The 17,760-nt window shown below is 43.7% G+C and overlaps 1 protein-coding gene across 6 annotated transcripts in view; it reads left to right on the top strand.

Moving 5' to 3' along the window:
* Positions 1-10,145: 10,145 nt before the first annotated feature.
* The window catches only part of STXBP6 (syntaxin binding protein 6), a 101,213-nt gene continuing 93,598 nt past the window's right edge, over positions 10,146-17,760 (top strand). For 2 of the 6 annotated variants that reach the window (XM_086895962.1, XM_086895963.1), the window contains exon 1: positions 12,350-12,529. The gene's annotated coding sequence lies outside the window, so the exon portion shown is untranslated. Of the gene's footprint in view, positions 10,397-12,349; positions 12,530-13,513; positions 13,654-14,611; positions 14,668-17,760 lie in introns of those variants that run through there. The other 4 variants (XM_086895967.1, XM_086895964.1, XM_086895970.1 and 1 more) reach the window with 4 other exon arrangements.

Below are 17,760 nucleotides of genomic sequence, written 5' to 3'. Positions count from 1 at the left end.
CACACACACACACACACACAAATATATATGAAAAACTACAGCTGCAAAAATGGTTTTTTCACTCATAGATGCTTTATGGGTACACAAACAAAGCATTTGATTTCATGAAAGGAAAAAGGATAAAAAATATTTGAAAAGATTACAAGATGAAAACAAGAAGTAACTCTATTGAAATTAGGCAGCTACAAGAACAGAGCAAAGTCAAAGTGCAGATTTCAGAGTAGGGCCAGCACATCCTGATTATCAACATTGATATGCAATGGAAAAACACAAGTTTGCTGCAGCAACATTCTCGTTTACAGAACACTGAAAAACAGCATTTGGATGTTAACAAGAGTGCATCATTCCATGGTTTTCTCTTCCTCAACTATCCTTTTAATTTTAGAAATTTTTGGCCTGACTACTTTCTTCCCTTTAAAAGGAATCAAGCCTCAGGAGGCAGAAGTTGCACAACATGGATATTTTATTTAATTTTCTTTCACCTTAAAAACTGAAAGTTTACCTTTAGATACAAAATAAAAAAAAATTACAACAAATATCAACACTTTTTTCACTTAGATAAGATGGTGACAATGAAAGCTTATTTTAGAGCTGCTTTTTAGACACTAAAGTGCCCACAAAAAAAGAGAATTTATCCTAACTGTTTGCAAGAGATACACAGGTTAAAAATAGCATGGAAGTGAAGCAAAACACATGATGACACTGTGCCAGATGACAAAAAAATAGCCTAGCAATGGAAAATAAATTAATTCTATATACAGTAAGTTTTTCTCAAGTGCTCTTATTTTCTAAGCAGATTTTCTTTTCTCAGTTACCCTGTGCTATAGCATGACTCAAAAGCAGAATAGGTAACAAAACGAAGTGCTAACTACAAGTTAGAAATATGCTACTACATCTTGGTGTTTGGGGAGGTGGGAGGGATTGTTTTGTAGGAAACAAATTCTAGATTTTATTCATTAACTGTCTTCATCATTATTTCTGTTAAATAACAGTATTTGTTAATAAAAAAACAGAATTTGTTAACAAATTATCAAACAAAAGGCAATTCTAATATTTTGTATACCATTAGTGTAAATACCTCACAGGAAATACTTCTGATAACAATACTCAGTGTGCTTTGAGAACTGAATTTATTCAAGAGTTTGGGTGGTTTTCAGATTAAGTTACCTTTTTCGTTTATAGAAGAGTTACTATTTTTTCTTCTCTTAGTTTGCAGAAAGTAAATTTAGGGAAAATATACAATTTAGAATCCATTTTTTAAAAAATTACGTCATTATTAGAAACATTAAACATAAAGCCTAATCAAGACAAAGTTTAAAGTGCAAAGAGGTTCTTCCTAACTTATGCTAATAAATGTTTACAATGAACATCAATAATTAAATTATTATTAATTAAATTCAATTAATTAAATTAATTGAAAGGAAATTAGTCTACAATAGTAGACTATTGCTACTACTATACAGAGAATAAAAACTTTTCAGAATAAACCACACTTTGAAGTTATCTGAATACCTAGAAAGCCAAATTTCAAGTAATTGGAGAGTTAATGATCCCTCCTGGGAAGTTAACATTACTGGCCATATATTGGTGTGCAATTAAACTAATTTTCTAATATTAAGGAAAAGCATTCTTTTTTAGATCCTCAAGACTATAAATTTTTAAAGTACCTATCCATTACATGTGCCTAAATTCTTCAAATGCAATATTGTCAATACAGTAACTTCTCCCTCGCCAAACTGATTGTCTCTCTGTATTTGCTGCAGATATTGAACTGACATTTTTAGTATTTAAAGAAAAACGATGGTATTATCAATTGTATTATTTGGTAAGTGATTTAGGGTTAAAACCACAGTATTGCTCAGGCTCCATCTTTGAAAGAAATAAACAAACTGAACACATACTGCTTTACCCTTCTGTACATGTAAATGTGTGTGTCTGCATACATACATAGCCGTTTATTTTGACAAACATGGTTTTATTTGTCCCCAGAGGAAACAGTGCTATTAATCTGCTAATTATGAGTGCAAAAGTATCCATTGGGCATTTAATTAATTGTCAGAGTACACAAAGCCATTTTACCTAACTGAGTTTTTTAATGGTTATAAGATGAGCACTATGCTACGTATGGGCTGAAAACTGATTATCTTAAACACAAAGGGAAGCTCAAAAGTTATTGAGCATGCACAGTTGCTGCTTTACTTTTTTTTCTATGCAGTGAAACCTTTTAAAAGTTGGAGATGGAGCTGACTGAATTCCAAGGCTCTTCTCTCTGAAGTAAGGATTGTGATCCCTATTGCTCCTCCCAGTGTTGGTGGGACACAGGGAGTAGGCACTGGCTTTGCACTGCGAATGGCTTTTTCACCCCTGTTACAGAAAGTCTCAGGGCACTTGTACTTCATCTTTGAGAACTGTGATTATTCCAGGAAGGTGACAATCCTAAACAGTATCCCCATAGAAACATATGCATATGTAGATGTATATAGATATATATATGTATATAGATATACATTTAAATATTAAAAAAGTTTATTAAAAAACTTACTAATCTCTTTCTTAAGACCTCTGATTTGACTCTGCCTCTGAAGAGAAGATTTAATTTACTGTCAATAATTTGGTAATGTATCTTACAGCTTTCAGGTTGTAAGTGGGTTTCTACATAATAATCCTTCCTATTCTAAAAAACACTCTCTGACATTCTCCTACTTTCATAAATCCTTATCCAAGCAACATATCCACACAAATTAATTTATAATGTAATTTCAGTATAACCTCTGGAACTGGCAAACAGTGAATGTCTTTCAGTGTTAAATGCCTTAACAGAGCCTGCGGCAGATTTTACGACAATTAGACTCAAATCTAGCCCTGAATTTAACACTCTTTCATACATTAAATCTATAACAACTTTGAAACTATTTTCAATTTGATATGTCCTCACAAAAGGCAGACAGCAGGTCAGTCATAGAAAAACAAAGATAAAACCCCACAGGAAATCTATTTCAATGTTGTAAATGTGTATTAGAAAAAAACTTGTCAAAACAATTCAACGTGTGCAACGATGCACAATTATTTCTGGAACAAGTTTTTGTATCTGACTTCTTGTGTCATATTCAGACTGGTTGCAGTAAACAAACTCATTAGAACAACAAATCTGAGCTCCAGAGAATAAAGCCTGGCAAGATCTTGAAGCTTCTGAAAGACTTATGTTATTCCACTTTTTGACCAATGCTGAATCAACTGCTCTGCAGATATGGATTTTCTGATTTCTTATGGTTTTATTTGATGATTCTTAAAAAAAAAATAAACTATAAAGGGCAATATTGGTGAGTGAAAATTTTTATAGTTCAGTGTGTAATTCAAAAGCATACCTTATCATTGTGTTCTGCTTATGATGAGTATTTATAAGCAGAGGTTTCACTTTTTTTTTACAATTGAATCCTTGAAATTTTTCTTATGCCTTACTCCTGCTTTGAAGATTCAGAAATACAGAGTTTAGAAAGTTCCTTGAAGCATTTTATATGGGATGTTACAAGAAATATAAGAAACTTTCTCAGTCTCACCAGATATCTGACCACCATGATGACAGAGCACAGCTTTGCAGAATTTACTGCAGTCCAGATTCATCTCCTCGTGTCCCCTCCAGTCCTGTGTCAGGATAAAACCTTCTCAGGCAGGTTTTGAATATCTGAGACAGATCCTACTCCCAGCTCTTCAGGTGTACACTTGAAACTAACTCAGTCATGGAATGAAAGGAAAATATTATTAGGTTGAGACCTTCAGAGGTAATTTTGCCCAAACTCAAAGCAGAGCTTACTTGAAAGACAGATTTGCCCATTCTAGTGATGGCTATTCCACTGCTCCCCTGATAACCTTTCCCTTTCTTATGAGAGTTTATCATTACTCTCATGCCCAAGAATTTAGTTACAGATGTGTCTATGTACAATACCATAGCTGAGGCAAAATTATTAGAGTTACATCAGCGAATCTCATTAAGAAAACAAGCCCCTCAACCCTAAAGTGACAGAACAAAATGTATCCCGTTTCAAACCTACCAGCTGCCTTGAAATCATGGCCACACTTTTAAAATATACTTCTAACTTTACATTTCTTGTTCTTGTATTTACTTTATGCATTTAAAATGGTTCAAGTCTAAGATGCGTTTTTTGCATATCTGGCCTTTACTTCTTTACTTGAAAAGGTAAAATATACTTTATAAACTATCATGCATTCAATTTGTCAAAAATTGGAGTAACTCTGTTTCTTATTTTTTTGTTTAGAATGGTGAATTTAACCTGTCATTACCTGTGGATTTTCACTAAAAGCACTCTTTTCATCATCAAAATATTTACAGCTACTCTGGAGTACATGTTATCCACAGCTCTCTTCCATGGCTCCACTTTTATCAGCAAGTCTGTTAATCACACAATTAGGAAATACAGGGTAGTCTTCTAATTCTGAGTTGTAATCAGGCATGAAATAGAAGATGTTTGTTTTTAGGTACAATATATTATTAAATATGGATTCTTTTGTATTGCCCATTTTCTGTAAATATTTGTGTTTACAGCTTTGACTGTCTCATAGAATTACACTTTAAATGGAATGTAAGATTCTGCCTAACATTTTTCTTTTCATTGGAATTCAGAGTGTTTGTATATATATATATATATATATATATATATATATATGTACGTATTAGCTATGAATACAGGCAGTTGCACACACAAACAAAATCATTCAGATAGCTTTCAGGCAAGGTGATTTGACCTTAATTTTAAAATTAAAAATAAAAGTCAGATTGAGGAGGCTTTGAAAACTTTGCATCTTCATAAACAATTGGGAAACCAACAATATGATATTGATAAAAAGACTACAGTTTCCAGAAATCTATTTTCAATGCCTTCTCTAGCACATAGTAGCACATATCTTCAGTTATTTTTGTATATGGTCTTTAAAGCTACCTCTCATTATCATCAAGCTATTTCAAATACAGTATTTCAAAAACAATACCTATTTGAGGAAAATATATTTCATGTCCATTTTATACTTCAAATATAAAACCATATAATGGTTTATACATTAAACAAAATTAGCATTCATAATCACTGAAATAACAAAAAATAATGGTTTTCTGGAAGAACAAAACTTTCTCAAAGCAATCAGATTTTTCTCTTTTTATTATTACAGCTGCAAGTTGAATAGAAAAAATAAACTTGTTTTTTCCATTTGTATTATCTAGTCTGGGACATAATTTAGGAAAGAATACTATGGAGCTGATAAAACATTACCCAAGTGCTTTGTACAGGCATCACAGTAAATTATGCAGTGCTGCTTGCTTTTTCTCCTCTTTACCATGAAGGACATTTTTTCAAATAATTGCAGTAAAGTTTCTAAGAACTCTTGACTCCAAAGCAAATAGTAAAATGTAAAAGTCTTCAAATTAACTGTCATGAAAGCATATTTCTAACCTTTCTAAAGTCCTTGGATGTCATACTCGGACCCATGATATTTAACACCACTGCTCACGGGGCTATGATACTAACTATTAAGTGATGATAAAGAGTAAGGCATGCAAATGATAGATAATTTTATGTTGCATTCCCCATACCCTATTACAAATCACACTAGAATTTCTGTGGTCAGGTCATATACTGTGCTAGGCCAGGCAGCACATGATGTCACTCCCCTGATAATCATAAGCATTATGCACAGATTTTATCTACTGGTCAAAAGAAACCTGTAATTAGTGACTAAGCCAACCAGCTCTAATAAAGTGACAGGGTCATTCCAGTCCTATAAGCATGAACCAATCAAATACCTTACAAGCTCCCGCTGCTGCCTAACACACTGTCTTTTCAGAAAAGTGTATGCCCTAAAAAAATTTTAGGAAAATATCACAAATGTTTCTAAGATGTCTGAGGCTCACTTGTGTCCCTTCACCCTCCTGTGCCTTGCTGTGCCTGCAAGTTTTCTGAGATATCACTGGTCAATGAAAGCAATTGCTCATCTAATTTTCACACAGTTATTTTTAAACTGGTCTGTGTATGTTCTGACAACAAGATCCAGTACCTTCATTGTAGGAACTAGAACAATTTTAATGTATCCCAGTAATTAGGGATTTGGATTTTCCACATATAGATACACACATATATATTTATGTCTCTGCATACCTTGATGTTATCTTAATTAGATTTGAACTAAGGGCTATTTATTTTGGACAGTGCTCATACTTAATTAAACATTTTACTTTTCAATTGGCAGGCTTAGAGGAGATCTGAGTTTGCAGTTAGAGATACTGCTTTTAGTGTAAACAGGAAATGAATACACATTAGAAAATATCAGTGAATGAAGAGTGAACAGAAAAATGGAGAAATATTGGGGTTTTTTTCTTGCTTTATTTTGTCTGTGTTAAAGAAAGATAAAACCATCTTTTGAATGTAGGACAGCATTGTCCACATACTGTTCTTTTATTGACATACTGGAGTAGTGAAACTTCCTGCTCTTGTTTTATGGTGCCATAGGATGAGAGGTCTACAATGAACCTCCCTGGCTTTACGTGTCCCATAGACCCTGGGGTGGTTTACAAGTCCCATATCCTGACATGGTTTTTTGCTCAGCCTATCTTGTTTCCTACGCTCAATCCTTGTGGCTGTTCTTTCAGCTGCATAGGAGGAATATTTTCAGGAAGGTATTTGAGGGGAGATATGTTTTTTTATATGTGAAAGGAGCAGTCTTGAAGATAAGAGAGAAGGAATGTCTCCTTTGCTACCTGCCAATGCATTCTGCTGCTAAAAGAAGTCCAGAATTCCTGAATGCTCCCTCCACAGGTAAGAAAGGGCTAGAAGCAATTTGTCAAATGACCTTACTATCACCAAAAAGTCTGTATCTATTAATATAGACATTGATTTTGCAGTGCATAGATACATAATGCTCTTTTAGTAAACAGTAGTAAATCAAATTAATTCTATGGATTGGGCTGTACTGAATTTCTTTTTTTTAAGCAACACTTGCTAATATTGAGGAATTCCACAAGAAAATATGACTCAGCAAGGATCATGGGAAGTATCCTTTTACATTAAAATTTTATTTGTACCATTTACAAAAATACAGAAGCAAATCTGTCCATTACTTTTGTACATATGGATGCATTCTTTCATCATTTGAAGATGATCTGAAGCAAAAAGAAAAACAGTGGTGGTCCTTCAGATGACACACTGGGGGTGTGCTGTAGCTCTGCAGTCCCTATGCATTTGTCACAGATGCATAGCTTCTACTTTACCTACACTGAACAAGGCTTTACCCCTCCTGCCATCAGCTCTTCAAAGAGCCCACCTCTTGACTCTTCTGGCTGCTTTCCCACTAGGCAACAGGAACAGTGGCTGCTCTAGAGACTGCCCCTGCCACCACCCGGTCCCTGAGTCTCTTGACTTTTAGCCACAGACTTGGTGGATTTCCCATGAGGGGTTCTATGATCTGAGGACTAGAACAGTGAGCTAAGAGGGGGGTGTATGCAGGTGACTCAGAACCCAGTGCTGGCTCTACAGCACCGGAGCCTGAGAAATCCAGAAGTCCAGGACACAGCTCCCCTCTCTATATAGCTCATCAGTAAATTGTATCACACACTTTCTTATGATTCATTTTCTCTGTCTTGCAACTGTAAAACACTTAAATTGCTTAATGACTTTAGCTATGCACTAAGGTCCAGCACTTGTCATTAGCGGCCTTGCTTTAAATACTTATCTTTAAATACTATGTTTAAAAATTATCTCCTATGTAGTTTTTATATAGGAAAATGTCCTATATAATAAGTCCTCATAATAAGTACTTCAGGTGTCCTGCACTGTTAGTACTGTGAGGAATTGTAGTTATCTTGCTTGTTAGCCCTTTATCAAGCTGCTTATCAGTGGCATTCTGGTGGTTCAACTGCATAACTGTAACAGTCAGACTTCTGCTCTCCAGGCCTGCAAAATGTTCCTTTAGTCTCAATTTTGAGGTCATGTTTCTTAGATTTATTATCTAAATGTAATTTTAAGTATCTTGCACACAAACCATTTCAATAGCCTCATGTGTTCCTGGAGCAAAGGGTAAGGTTTGCTTTTGAATACTCAGATGAGTCTTACACCCAGATAACCACCAATATCCCTATTTCATCTCTATTCCGGTGGAACTTTCTAAATCTGGACCTCTCTCCTGATCCCACAGATTACAGGACATACAGGCAAGCTCCAAGCTTGTTTCTCAGATCTCACTCCTGCAAACACTATGGTTCTCAGACACGTGCTTTGGTACAATCATTTAAAATTATTTAAACCACTATCACTTCCTTGGTTTAAGCTCTGCCTCCTGGCCAGAGACTGCTGCAAGGACTGTTTAGGTTAGAGGTGAGGTTTGTTTCCACAGAGATAATAGGCTATGCATTGGGGTAGGAGAGAAACAAATGTCCTGTTCCACTAGGAAGATGGTAAGCTCTGTGAAGAAGTCTGGCATACTGCAGAGGGCATTAACCTTTCAAATTTATTCATCTAACTGGACCCCTTAGGTACTCAAATGATTTTACATGGTTGACTGACACATTTTTTTTGTGTTGTTTACAGCTACTTCCATGTGCAAACCCACTTTGTGGGTTTGGCATGAAGGCTGAAATCTGCTGGACGGTTTTTGCATGTTAAATCTGTCGAACTAATAAATTTATCCAGCTGCAGGAGAAGAACAATAGCTGAGCCCAAGCATGCCACTCAGCCCGAGAAGCCCAAGGACACTGACAAAGACGTTTAACAACAGTACATGTCACTGGAAATGACAGGCTATATGCTTAAATATAAACTCAAGACCATCAATACAAGTTACCAGGACCAATCCAGTAGCCCAGATTAAATACTATCAGTTCAAAAGACAATGGAAGAAAAATGAGAAAAATTTAAAAGTCTGAGTAGCTGCTGCAAAAATAAAAGCTGGACTTCAATTTCTACTCTTACCTAAAACACATTGTCTGCAAGAACCTACCAGAGGAAAAAAGAAACCAAAAAACAAAAAACACAGAAAACAAAAGAAGAGAAAAAAAAAAAACAAAAAAAAACCAAAAAAACAACTAAACAGAAATAATTTTCAAAACCCAAAGCTCACAAAAATATACTAAGAAGAGAAGGAAAAAGGGGTGAAAGGTTGAAGGGCTGAAAAGTGTCAGTATTTGCGAATGCATATTCAGCTTTTATCTTTTTCGTTTCTGTAATCTGTAACGTAAGGCAATTAAATAACATCACAACATCAGCACTACTAGTCTGTATGGCTGCAGAAAAATTAGAAAATAACATTTTAAATGATTTGGTATTTAGGTAGTAGATAAAAATGGGTCATTTATCTGGATATTCTCAAGTTTATCTTTGTAAAAAGGTCATAATGAACTCTTTGAAGGTCTCATTGCTCAGATTCATCAAAAAAAGAAAAAAAAAAATAACCTTGTTTCCAACTTTCCCTTTCTTAACTGAGGCCTGTTCTCCCTGTTTTCTGTTCATGGCTGCGCATCTGGCCTGAAGTCAAGGGATGCTGGAGACACTGAACTCTACTGGCAATCATATTCACAGAAAAGAAAGGATCTATCTTTTGTAAAACTGCTTTTAATATAGAGGGACGGCTGAAGGCCACTGGGGGTTGAAGATATATATAAGATGGGAAGGCATTTGTAGGAGGCTGGTGCCCACAACAAAAGTAGATTGGCCTATTTCCATGATATCCATGCAAAATCTATTGGAATTAACATGAGTCACTGAATGGATTTCACAGCATTTCTAAGAGAGATCTAAATGAACAGCAATACAATTGAGTGTAATGGTCTAAAAACTGAAACTGTAGTAGCAAACTGCCACTATGTAATATCAACAATCATTACATTAAACGACAGGATCAAAATACACACACCCTGAGCAAACAATCAATTTATATTCCTATTAACTATTGGAAGTTCTATGAACTACAATTCACGTCGACCATCATACAAAAACTCGGTGTTATAAGTTAAACACCGTAAAGAAGAAAAATATTTTCCTATGTTGCAAATGTTTATTTTCTAACCAACCAGCTTAATTATTTCCAAGCAATTATTCCCAGCATTGCCACAGCGGACACAGCAACGTGGCCCAGGATCTGGACACGTCACTGACACCCAGTGTGTAGAAAACACAATAGCAGAATTTGTTTCCAGCCTTATCCTCTGAGTGCGGAGCAGCAGCCCTCTGTTATTTGTGTGACGCTTGAGCAGGAGACAATGCCTTTCAGGAACCTGGCTGGGAGCCTGAGCAGCCGCGGCACACCTGGCCCATCCCAGGCTCTCCGCGCTTTGCCGTGACCCGCGGGCCGCTGGCAACAGCCAAGCCCTGCTCCCGCCCCGCGGGCTTTCTGTGACCAGGTGAGAGCGCGTTCCCAGCACTTTCAGCGCTGCAAAACTCGTCAGAGAGCTAAAAGGGCGCTTTGTACGTTAATTTTGGAGGTTTGCCCGTCCAAACTCTCAATCCCGGCGCCGGCTCGGGCGGGACTCCGGCCGCGGCGGAACCCGGCCCGCGGGAGGCTCCCCGGCCGCGGCGAGCGCGCTCCTCTCCTGCGGAGCGCTCTGGCCGAGCGGCGCTGCCGCCAGCCCGGCTCCGCGGCGGCCCCGCGGGCGCGCACCCCCCGAGCAGCAGCGCTTGGGGTTCCCTCCCTTCAGCCATCCCAAACTCCGTTCCAACGCGCTTATTTCCTCCTGCCTCCCAAGCCAGCTTCCTGCCCGCGCTGCCGCCGCTGCTCCGCGGCATCCCGCGCGCCGCGCCGCGGCTCCGCGCCGCGCCGCGGCTCCGCGCCGCGCCGCGGCTCCGCGCCGCGGCTCCGCGCCGCGCCGCGGCTCCGCGCCGCGCCGCGCCGCGGCTCCGCGCCGCGCCGCGCCGCGGCGCCGCGCCGCTGCTCCGCGCCGCGCCGCGCCGCGCCGCTGCTCCGCGCCGCGCCGCGCCGCTGCTCCGCGCCGCGCCGCGCCGCGCCGCTGCTCCGCGCCGCGCCGCGCCGCGCCGCTGCTCCGCGCCGCGCCGCGCCGCGCCGCTGCTCCGCGCCGCGCCGCGCCGCGCCGCTGCTCCGCGCCGCGCCGCGCCGCGCCGCTGCTCCGCGCCGCGCCGCGCCGCGCCGCTGCTCCGCGCCGCGCCGCGCCGCGCCGCTGCTCCGCGCCGCGCCGCGCCGCGCCGCTGCTCCGCGCCGCGCCGCGCCGCGCCGCTGCTCCGCGCCGCGCCGCGCCGCGCCGCTGCTCCGCGCCGCGCCGCGCCGCGCCGCTGCTCCGCGCCGCGCCGCGCCGCGCCGCTGCTCCGCGCCGCGCCGCGCCGCGCCGCTGCTCCGCGCCGCGCCGCGCCGCGCCGCTGCTCCGCGCCGCGCCGCGCCGCGCCGCTGCTCCGCGCCGCGCCGCGCCGCTGCTCCGCGCCGCGCCGCGCCGCTGCTCCGCGCCGCGCCGCGCCGCTGCTCCGCGCCGCGCCGCGCCGCGCCGCTGCTCCGCGCCGCGCCGCGCCGCGCCGCTGCTCCGCGCCGCGCCGCGCCGCGCCGCTGCTCCGCGCCGCGCCGCGCCGCGCCGCTGCTCCGCGCCGCGCCGCGCCGCGCCGCTGCTCCGCGCCGCGCCGCGCCGCGCCGCTGCTCCGCGCCGCGCCGCGCCGCGCCGCTGCTCCGCGCCGCGCCGCGCCGCGCCGCTGCTCCGCGCCGCGCCGCGCCGCGCCGCTGCTCCGCGCCGCGCCGCGCCGCGCCGCTGCTCCGCGCCGCGCCGCGCCGCGCCGCTGCTCCGCGCCGCGCCGCGCCGCGCCGCTGCTCCGCGCCGCGCCGCGCCGCGCCGCTGCTCCGCGCCGCGCCGCGCCGCGCCGCTGCTCCGCGCCGCGCCGCGCCGCGCCGCTGCTCCGCGCCGCGCCGCGCCGCGCCGCTGCTCCGCGCCGCGCCGCGCCGCGCCGCTGCTCCGCGCCGCGCCGCGCCGCGCCGCTGCTCCGCGCCGCGCCGCGCCGCGCCGCTGCTCCGCGCCGCGCCGCGCCGCGCCGCTGCTCCGCGCCGCGCCGCGCCGCGCCGCTGCTCCGCGCCGCGCCGCGCCGCGCCGCTGCTCCGCGCCGCGCCGCGCCGCGCCGCTGCTCCGCGCCGCGCCGCGCCGCGCCGCTGCTCCGCGCCGCGCCGCGCCGCGCCGCTGCTCCGCGCCGCGCCGCGCCGCGCCGCTGCTCCGCGCCGCGCCGCGCCGCGCCGCTGCTCCGCGCCGCGCCGCGCCGCGCCGCTGCTCCGCGCCGCGCCGCGCCGCGCCGCTGCTGCGGGCGGCCCGGGACGGTGGCGGCGGGGGCGGTGGGCGGCCCGGGACGGTGGGCGGCCCGCGGGCGGCCCCGATTGGCGCAGCCGGCGCACGTGGGGCCGCCCTCACGCCTCGGCGCTGGCAGCGCGGCCGCCGCCGCGGGGCACGGCAGGGGAGCTCAGCGTGCTCCGCTCCGCGCGGCTCTGTCCGCGCACCGCACGCGGCGCTGCGGCGAGGACGCGAGAGAGCGGAGTCGAGCGAGCCTGCGGAAAGGTGGGCGTGGGGGCGGCAGGCGCCGTGCCGGGGGTCGCAGTGGCCGTGGGGCGGGCGGGGGCGATGTGCCCATCGGCTCCCTCGGTGGCGCGCCGCGCCCGCCCCGTTGGGGCTGCCGGCGGCACGGCGCCCGCGGGCGGAGCTCTCGGAGGGAGCGGGACAGGGAGTTAGCGATCAACTCCGCGGCGGCGTCCTCCGCCCCGGCACGGCGCCGGGAGCTCCCGGGCGCCGCGGGAGTGCCGGGCCGAGGCAGCCGGGTCTGCACCCCGGGGGGAGGCGGCCGTTCCCGCGGCCGGGGCGGCCGGAGCCGCGGAGCTCCGCCGAGCGCCGTCTGCGGCGCGGCTGGGGCGAGGCGGGCGGTGCGTCCGGCAGCGCAGCCCTTCAGCCCTCGCCGTCGGAGGCTGTGGGAGGGGGGGCCCCGGCCCTGCAGCCGCCCCCCGGCACAGGAGGCTTTGCTCTGACAAAGCCCCGAAGTGTGCGCTGCCGGGAGCCGCTGGTGCAGCCCGGCGGTGGTCGGTGCCGGCCGACCATCCCGGGTGGTCCTGTGGGTGTGACGAGCAGCACAGAAGCGGCCAGTAAACGTTAAGCAGAGGTACTGGTCCCCTTCCAACACGGTGTTTTGGGAGTAACCTTGACAGTCCAGTGAAACCACCACCACCTTCCCTGCTTTCTGTTTGAGCCAGCTTTGCTAATGGAAAAGTAAAATCTTCAGTAGTTCTCGTCAGTATCTACTTGTCTTGTGCTGATGTTGACGGAATCTGAATTTCAAGGGAATATTTACCATTATTTAGAGAAACGTGTTACTCTTTTTTCATCATATTTTGCCCCCTGTCAAACAGAAGAGCCTATGTTTAAGAAATTACATCACTTTGCAAATCCCTCTATCTTTCTCTAAATATGAATTGTCTTTTAGGATGTCTTCGACTTGGCTGTTTTCCTTTAGTGAGTCAGAGCTAGTGTTACTGCTTTTCATTGCTTGAACAGGCTCCACAGGCCCATGACACCTCTCTTAAGAGTTTTAAGAGTTGTTGCTCATGTGATGGGGATCATCTGGCAACTCTGCTTAACGTTACTGAGGCAGACAGGACCTCTTCCTGCCTGAAATACTGGAAGATGACAATAAGGTATCTTGATTCCCTTTTGATAATGGCATCTAATCAATGCTGCAGTGACTAACTAACTGTAGGGGAGGTCTGTGGCCTGCCCTGTCTTGTGAGGGAGAAGTAAGCAGAGGGCAGGGAAGTTGTATCTTTTTGGTGATGCATTAGCAACTCAGGGGTTTCTTTTTCACATCTGAAGTTTCCAAGCACACTTCACCTCTGATTTTTTCTGTAATTCTAATAAGTTATTTTAATGAGGCCCTAAGAACTCAAAACATAATGAGCACAGAATGCTTATAGTAGTTTGAGTGCGGGTAATCATAATGGGGAGTTGGGCATTTTTTTCTCCCCATGCTCTGTAAATAGGAATTTACAGCTTCTTGCCCCTAGGAAGAATGTTCCCCATGAGGCTGATGTTTGTCTACTTGTCAAATACTTGAAAAAGTCACTCTCAGGAAAATGTTTAAGGCCTTTCTGCTTGAGGGAATGACGTTAGATGGTAGTCATGCCACCCTAATTTCCCTTCTATTACTACTGATTTTATTCAGGACTATGCCTTAAAAGTTGCATGGCACATTTAAAAATTTAAAAATGTAAAACAATGAAAATAAAAAGTACTGTAACATTTTGAGTGTAGAGTGAAAGCACCATTTTGGAAGTTAGCCCAATCACCATTTTGTTATAGCTTCCTCAGGTGAAGGAATTTCCAGGTGGAAAAAAAAAGCTTGTGAAGAATTGTGCAATGGAAAGTAAGGAGCATTTTACCCTTGAGAACGAGTGTTGGCTGTGGTGACTGAGATTTCTGTTAACTAGTACATGTTGATTTCTCATCTCTATTTAATTTATCTTGAGGTTTCTGAATGCCTCCTAGAGATGGTCTGGATAGGAACACATAAAGTCAGGGAAGTGTGATGATAACATGGTGTTGTGAGCTACAGAAGGGCCAAAGAGAAGTACATTATTACATTTCTTTTTCTTCCAGATTTATGTTCAGATCATCTCAGTCCTGTGTGCATGTGGGATGTTTAGACAGTGAAGGTAATAGAAGCCGTTTATTAAGTCCTCAATATGAAGGATTTTTTTTTCATCCGAGTTGAATATTTTTATTTTGTGCTACTTAAGGCTACTTATACCAGAAGTTCACTTCTTAAGTGAGACTAACTCATCAATAGGTAATTCTTGTGTTTGTAGTGTTATTAGATTAAAACATGCATTTTAAAAAACTTACAAATACCTTTTTTAAAATATGCAGCTTATAGGACTATACAGTTAAGACGTCTTCTGTTTTATTATGAGTAAAATTCTATGAAATGCCAGCTCTGTAAAATAGTAGCTGTTAGTTTCCTATGGGGAGAAGCATACTGTCTAAGTAATAGTGCATTTGTTCTTTCTTTCTTCTTTCCTTGTCAGTTCATGTCTATTTCCAGTGTCCAGCTGGTAAGCTAACATTGCCAAGGTTGTACAGAAGTGTTTTAATCACAAGTGTTCAAATAATATGATTGTAAGGCAAACTCATCCCCTGTTTTTAACCATGGAGGAATTCTGTAGCTAATGTGTGCAGAGGAAATGAAGTCCTTTAAGGGAGCACTTAATTTTTCTAGTCTTGGATTGGTGGTCTCTAGTGATGTTGGGGATTTGAAAAATGGGTGAGCTAAAAAGCCTTGACATTAATTTATTTTGTATCCAGACATTCAGTAATACACTTTTGCATATGACTGCAGCAGTTAGTGCTGGTTTAACTGTATAGAAGCTTGTTTAAATTTAGGCTTTTGGTTTGCCTGTTTCTTGTTGTTCTGAGTCAAGACATGCAAACTAGTATCTATCTTATATTTTAGCAGTGCTGATAAACAGTGTCTGATTGTTTACGGTTTCTTGTTGCGTAGCATTCCTTGGTTATGCAGATCTTTAATTTTATCCCCAGCAAATTTCTTAATCGTGGAGAAAAGGAGAGGAAAATAGTAATAATTTCAAACAAGAACTAAGTTAACAAGAGAAGGGACTGTTGGTTTTCCTGCCTAAATGATGTCATAGAACATTTAGGCTGTGGTGTTCAAGGAGGAATTCTGATTTTGGGGGAGTGGGAGGAAGGACATTGCCTCTTACTACTTGTTCTTTTTTTTTTCCTCCTCTGGGTAACCTATCATAGAAATGAATGATGATTTCTCAAAATCAAATGCATTTCTGAAGCTATATAGCAGAAATAATCACATAAAATGTATTCACTGGGTAACTGAGGGTCCAAAAGAGATCAGACTATTTAACAAAGTCATTGTATTCAAACTCTTCCAAAACTGGCAGTATCCTCTTCCATTCTGAAATCCCTTTTTCCAGTAGTCCATTTTCTTTTTCCACTGTGCATTTTTCAGAGGCCCAGTTGACTTTTGGCATGTGTTGTTCATTGTGATGCACTGGAACTCATAGTTGAACATTAAGCTGCCTTTTATCCATCTTAAGCTTAGGCAGACATCCTCTTCACCTGAGCTTTTTGACACAGACAGTGCTGTGGAGCTTCTTTGTCATAAGTATAAAAGATTCCTTTGTAAATGAGATTGCATGACTGTGAGTTAGCTTGGTATATTGCATAGTCCTACTTTCCCTTTCATAATTTTTCTTTGCAGGTAGTTTTGGGAAAGGATTCCTGCTGTGCCAAAGTGCTGCAGGTCTGGGAGCAGTTTGGACTGAAATGTTCTTGGAAGGATGGGCTGTGCTCTTTACAAGACAGCACTTGTATTGAATTTCTGATGCTTGGAAGGCACAGGTTTCTATATGTGTGTGTTGTCAGTTTGAGACTTTTATATGTAGATAACAGTGGTAATCTACTGTCACCAGCCTAAGGGAAAAAAAGCAGACATTTCTGTTCTGTAGCATTTTGATTTCCTTAATAAAACAGGAGCATTGTGGGAGTTCAATGTTTCTCAGTGGTGCAGAATTCTTACCAGTGGCTATGAATAGAAGTTATTAAAAGTTTTACTGACATGAACTGCGGATTAAAGTCCAGCACTAAAAGCTGAACTTTTTTTTTTTTTTTTTTTTTGTCCTTTAAACTTGGTTCTAATCTTGCTATAGACATAGAATAGTGCCAGCTCCAGGAATCTTTTTGGTTTTTTTTCTTCTGCCTTTACTATCTTGTGTGGTTTTGAACTTCAAATACTTTCACATCATTATCTCTTCCTAGAGATTGCACATGTTCTTTATATATGTGAAGTTTTTAAGTAGTGTAAAACACCTTGTGTAATTGCAGACAGATGCATTAATAATAGGGGAAATCCCATGATTATGTATATCTGTATGAAACACTTGGGATGGAGAGACTTTAGAAAACAGGTTTCTGGCTAGGTTGAGTTTTTCTTGTCTGTGCATAAAACAGTACAATTAAATTCATAACAGTAATAAATAATAAACTTGTTTTGTATTAGATTTCAATATGAGAAATTAACATACTCCTACTTGAGTTTAAACTGAGCCATGGTTAAATTATTAATATTCTGCTGCTGTGGAAGCAATTGCTTTTCCTTGATGTATCACCGTAAGATAAAACTGGAAATGTAACTTCTGTAAAATTTGGTGCTTGCTTGCAATTCATCTGCAAAAAAATAAATACTTATAATTTCTTCTTGCTAACTGCTGGCCAACAAGTTTGTTATTTATACATTTTGATTTTGGGTCTCCTTTTCACAACCCGTTCTGTCCTATGCTTGCAGGCTAATTTAGAAAACACTCTTTGTATCTTGCAAATACTTGCTTGGAGAACCAAAACAGTAACTTCCTTAACTTTACTTACAGGTGTTTTCAGGATTGTTGAGGTGCAAAATTGAAATGTAATCTAATTTTGTTTCTACCTTTCCACTTGCTAGTGTATTTAGGAGGAGGGGAAGAGCAAACAACTGGCCATATGCAGTATACACTTGGAAAACTCCCTCTTGGTAATTAATAGAAATTCTAGGACGTGTATGAGCTTCCTCTTGGACTGTTTGCCTTTAATGGGCCATTATCTGAGCATATTAACTTTCTGTATTCATGTAAAGGGGCACAGTGCTCAGTTCAACATTGTTAATAGTATATGGAAGGAAAGAATATGGTTTGTTATTGACAGATTGGAATTAGGCAGCTAAGAGTGAGTTCCTGTTAGTT

This window comes from Cyanistes caeruleus, chromosome 6 (genome assembly GCF_971803275.1).
Source record: "Cyanistes caeruleus chromosome 6, bCyaCae1.hap1.1, whole genome shotgun sequence".
Classification (NCBI taxonomy): Eukaryota; Metazoa; Chordata; class Aves; order Passeriformes; family Paridae; genus Cyanistes; species Cyanistes caeruleus.
This window is presented reverse-complemented; position numbering and strand designations above follow the sequence as displayed.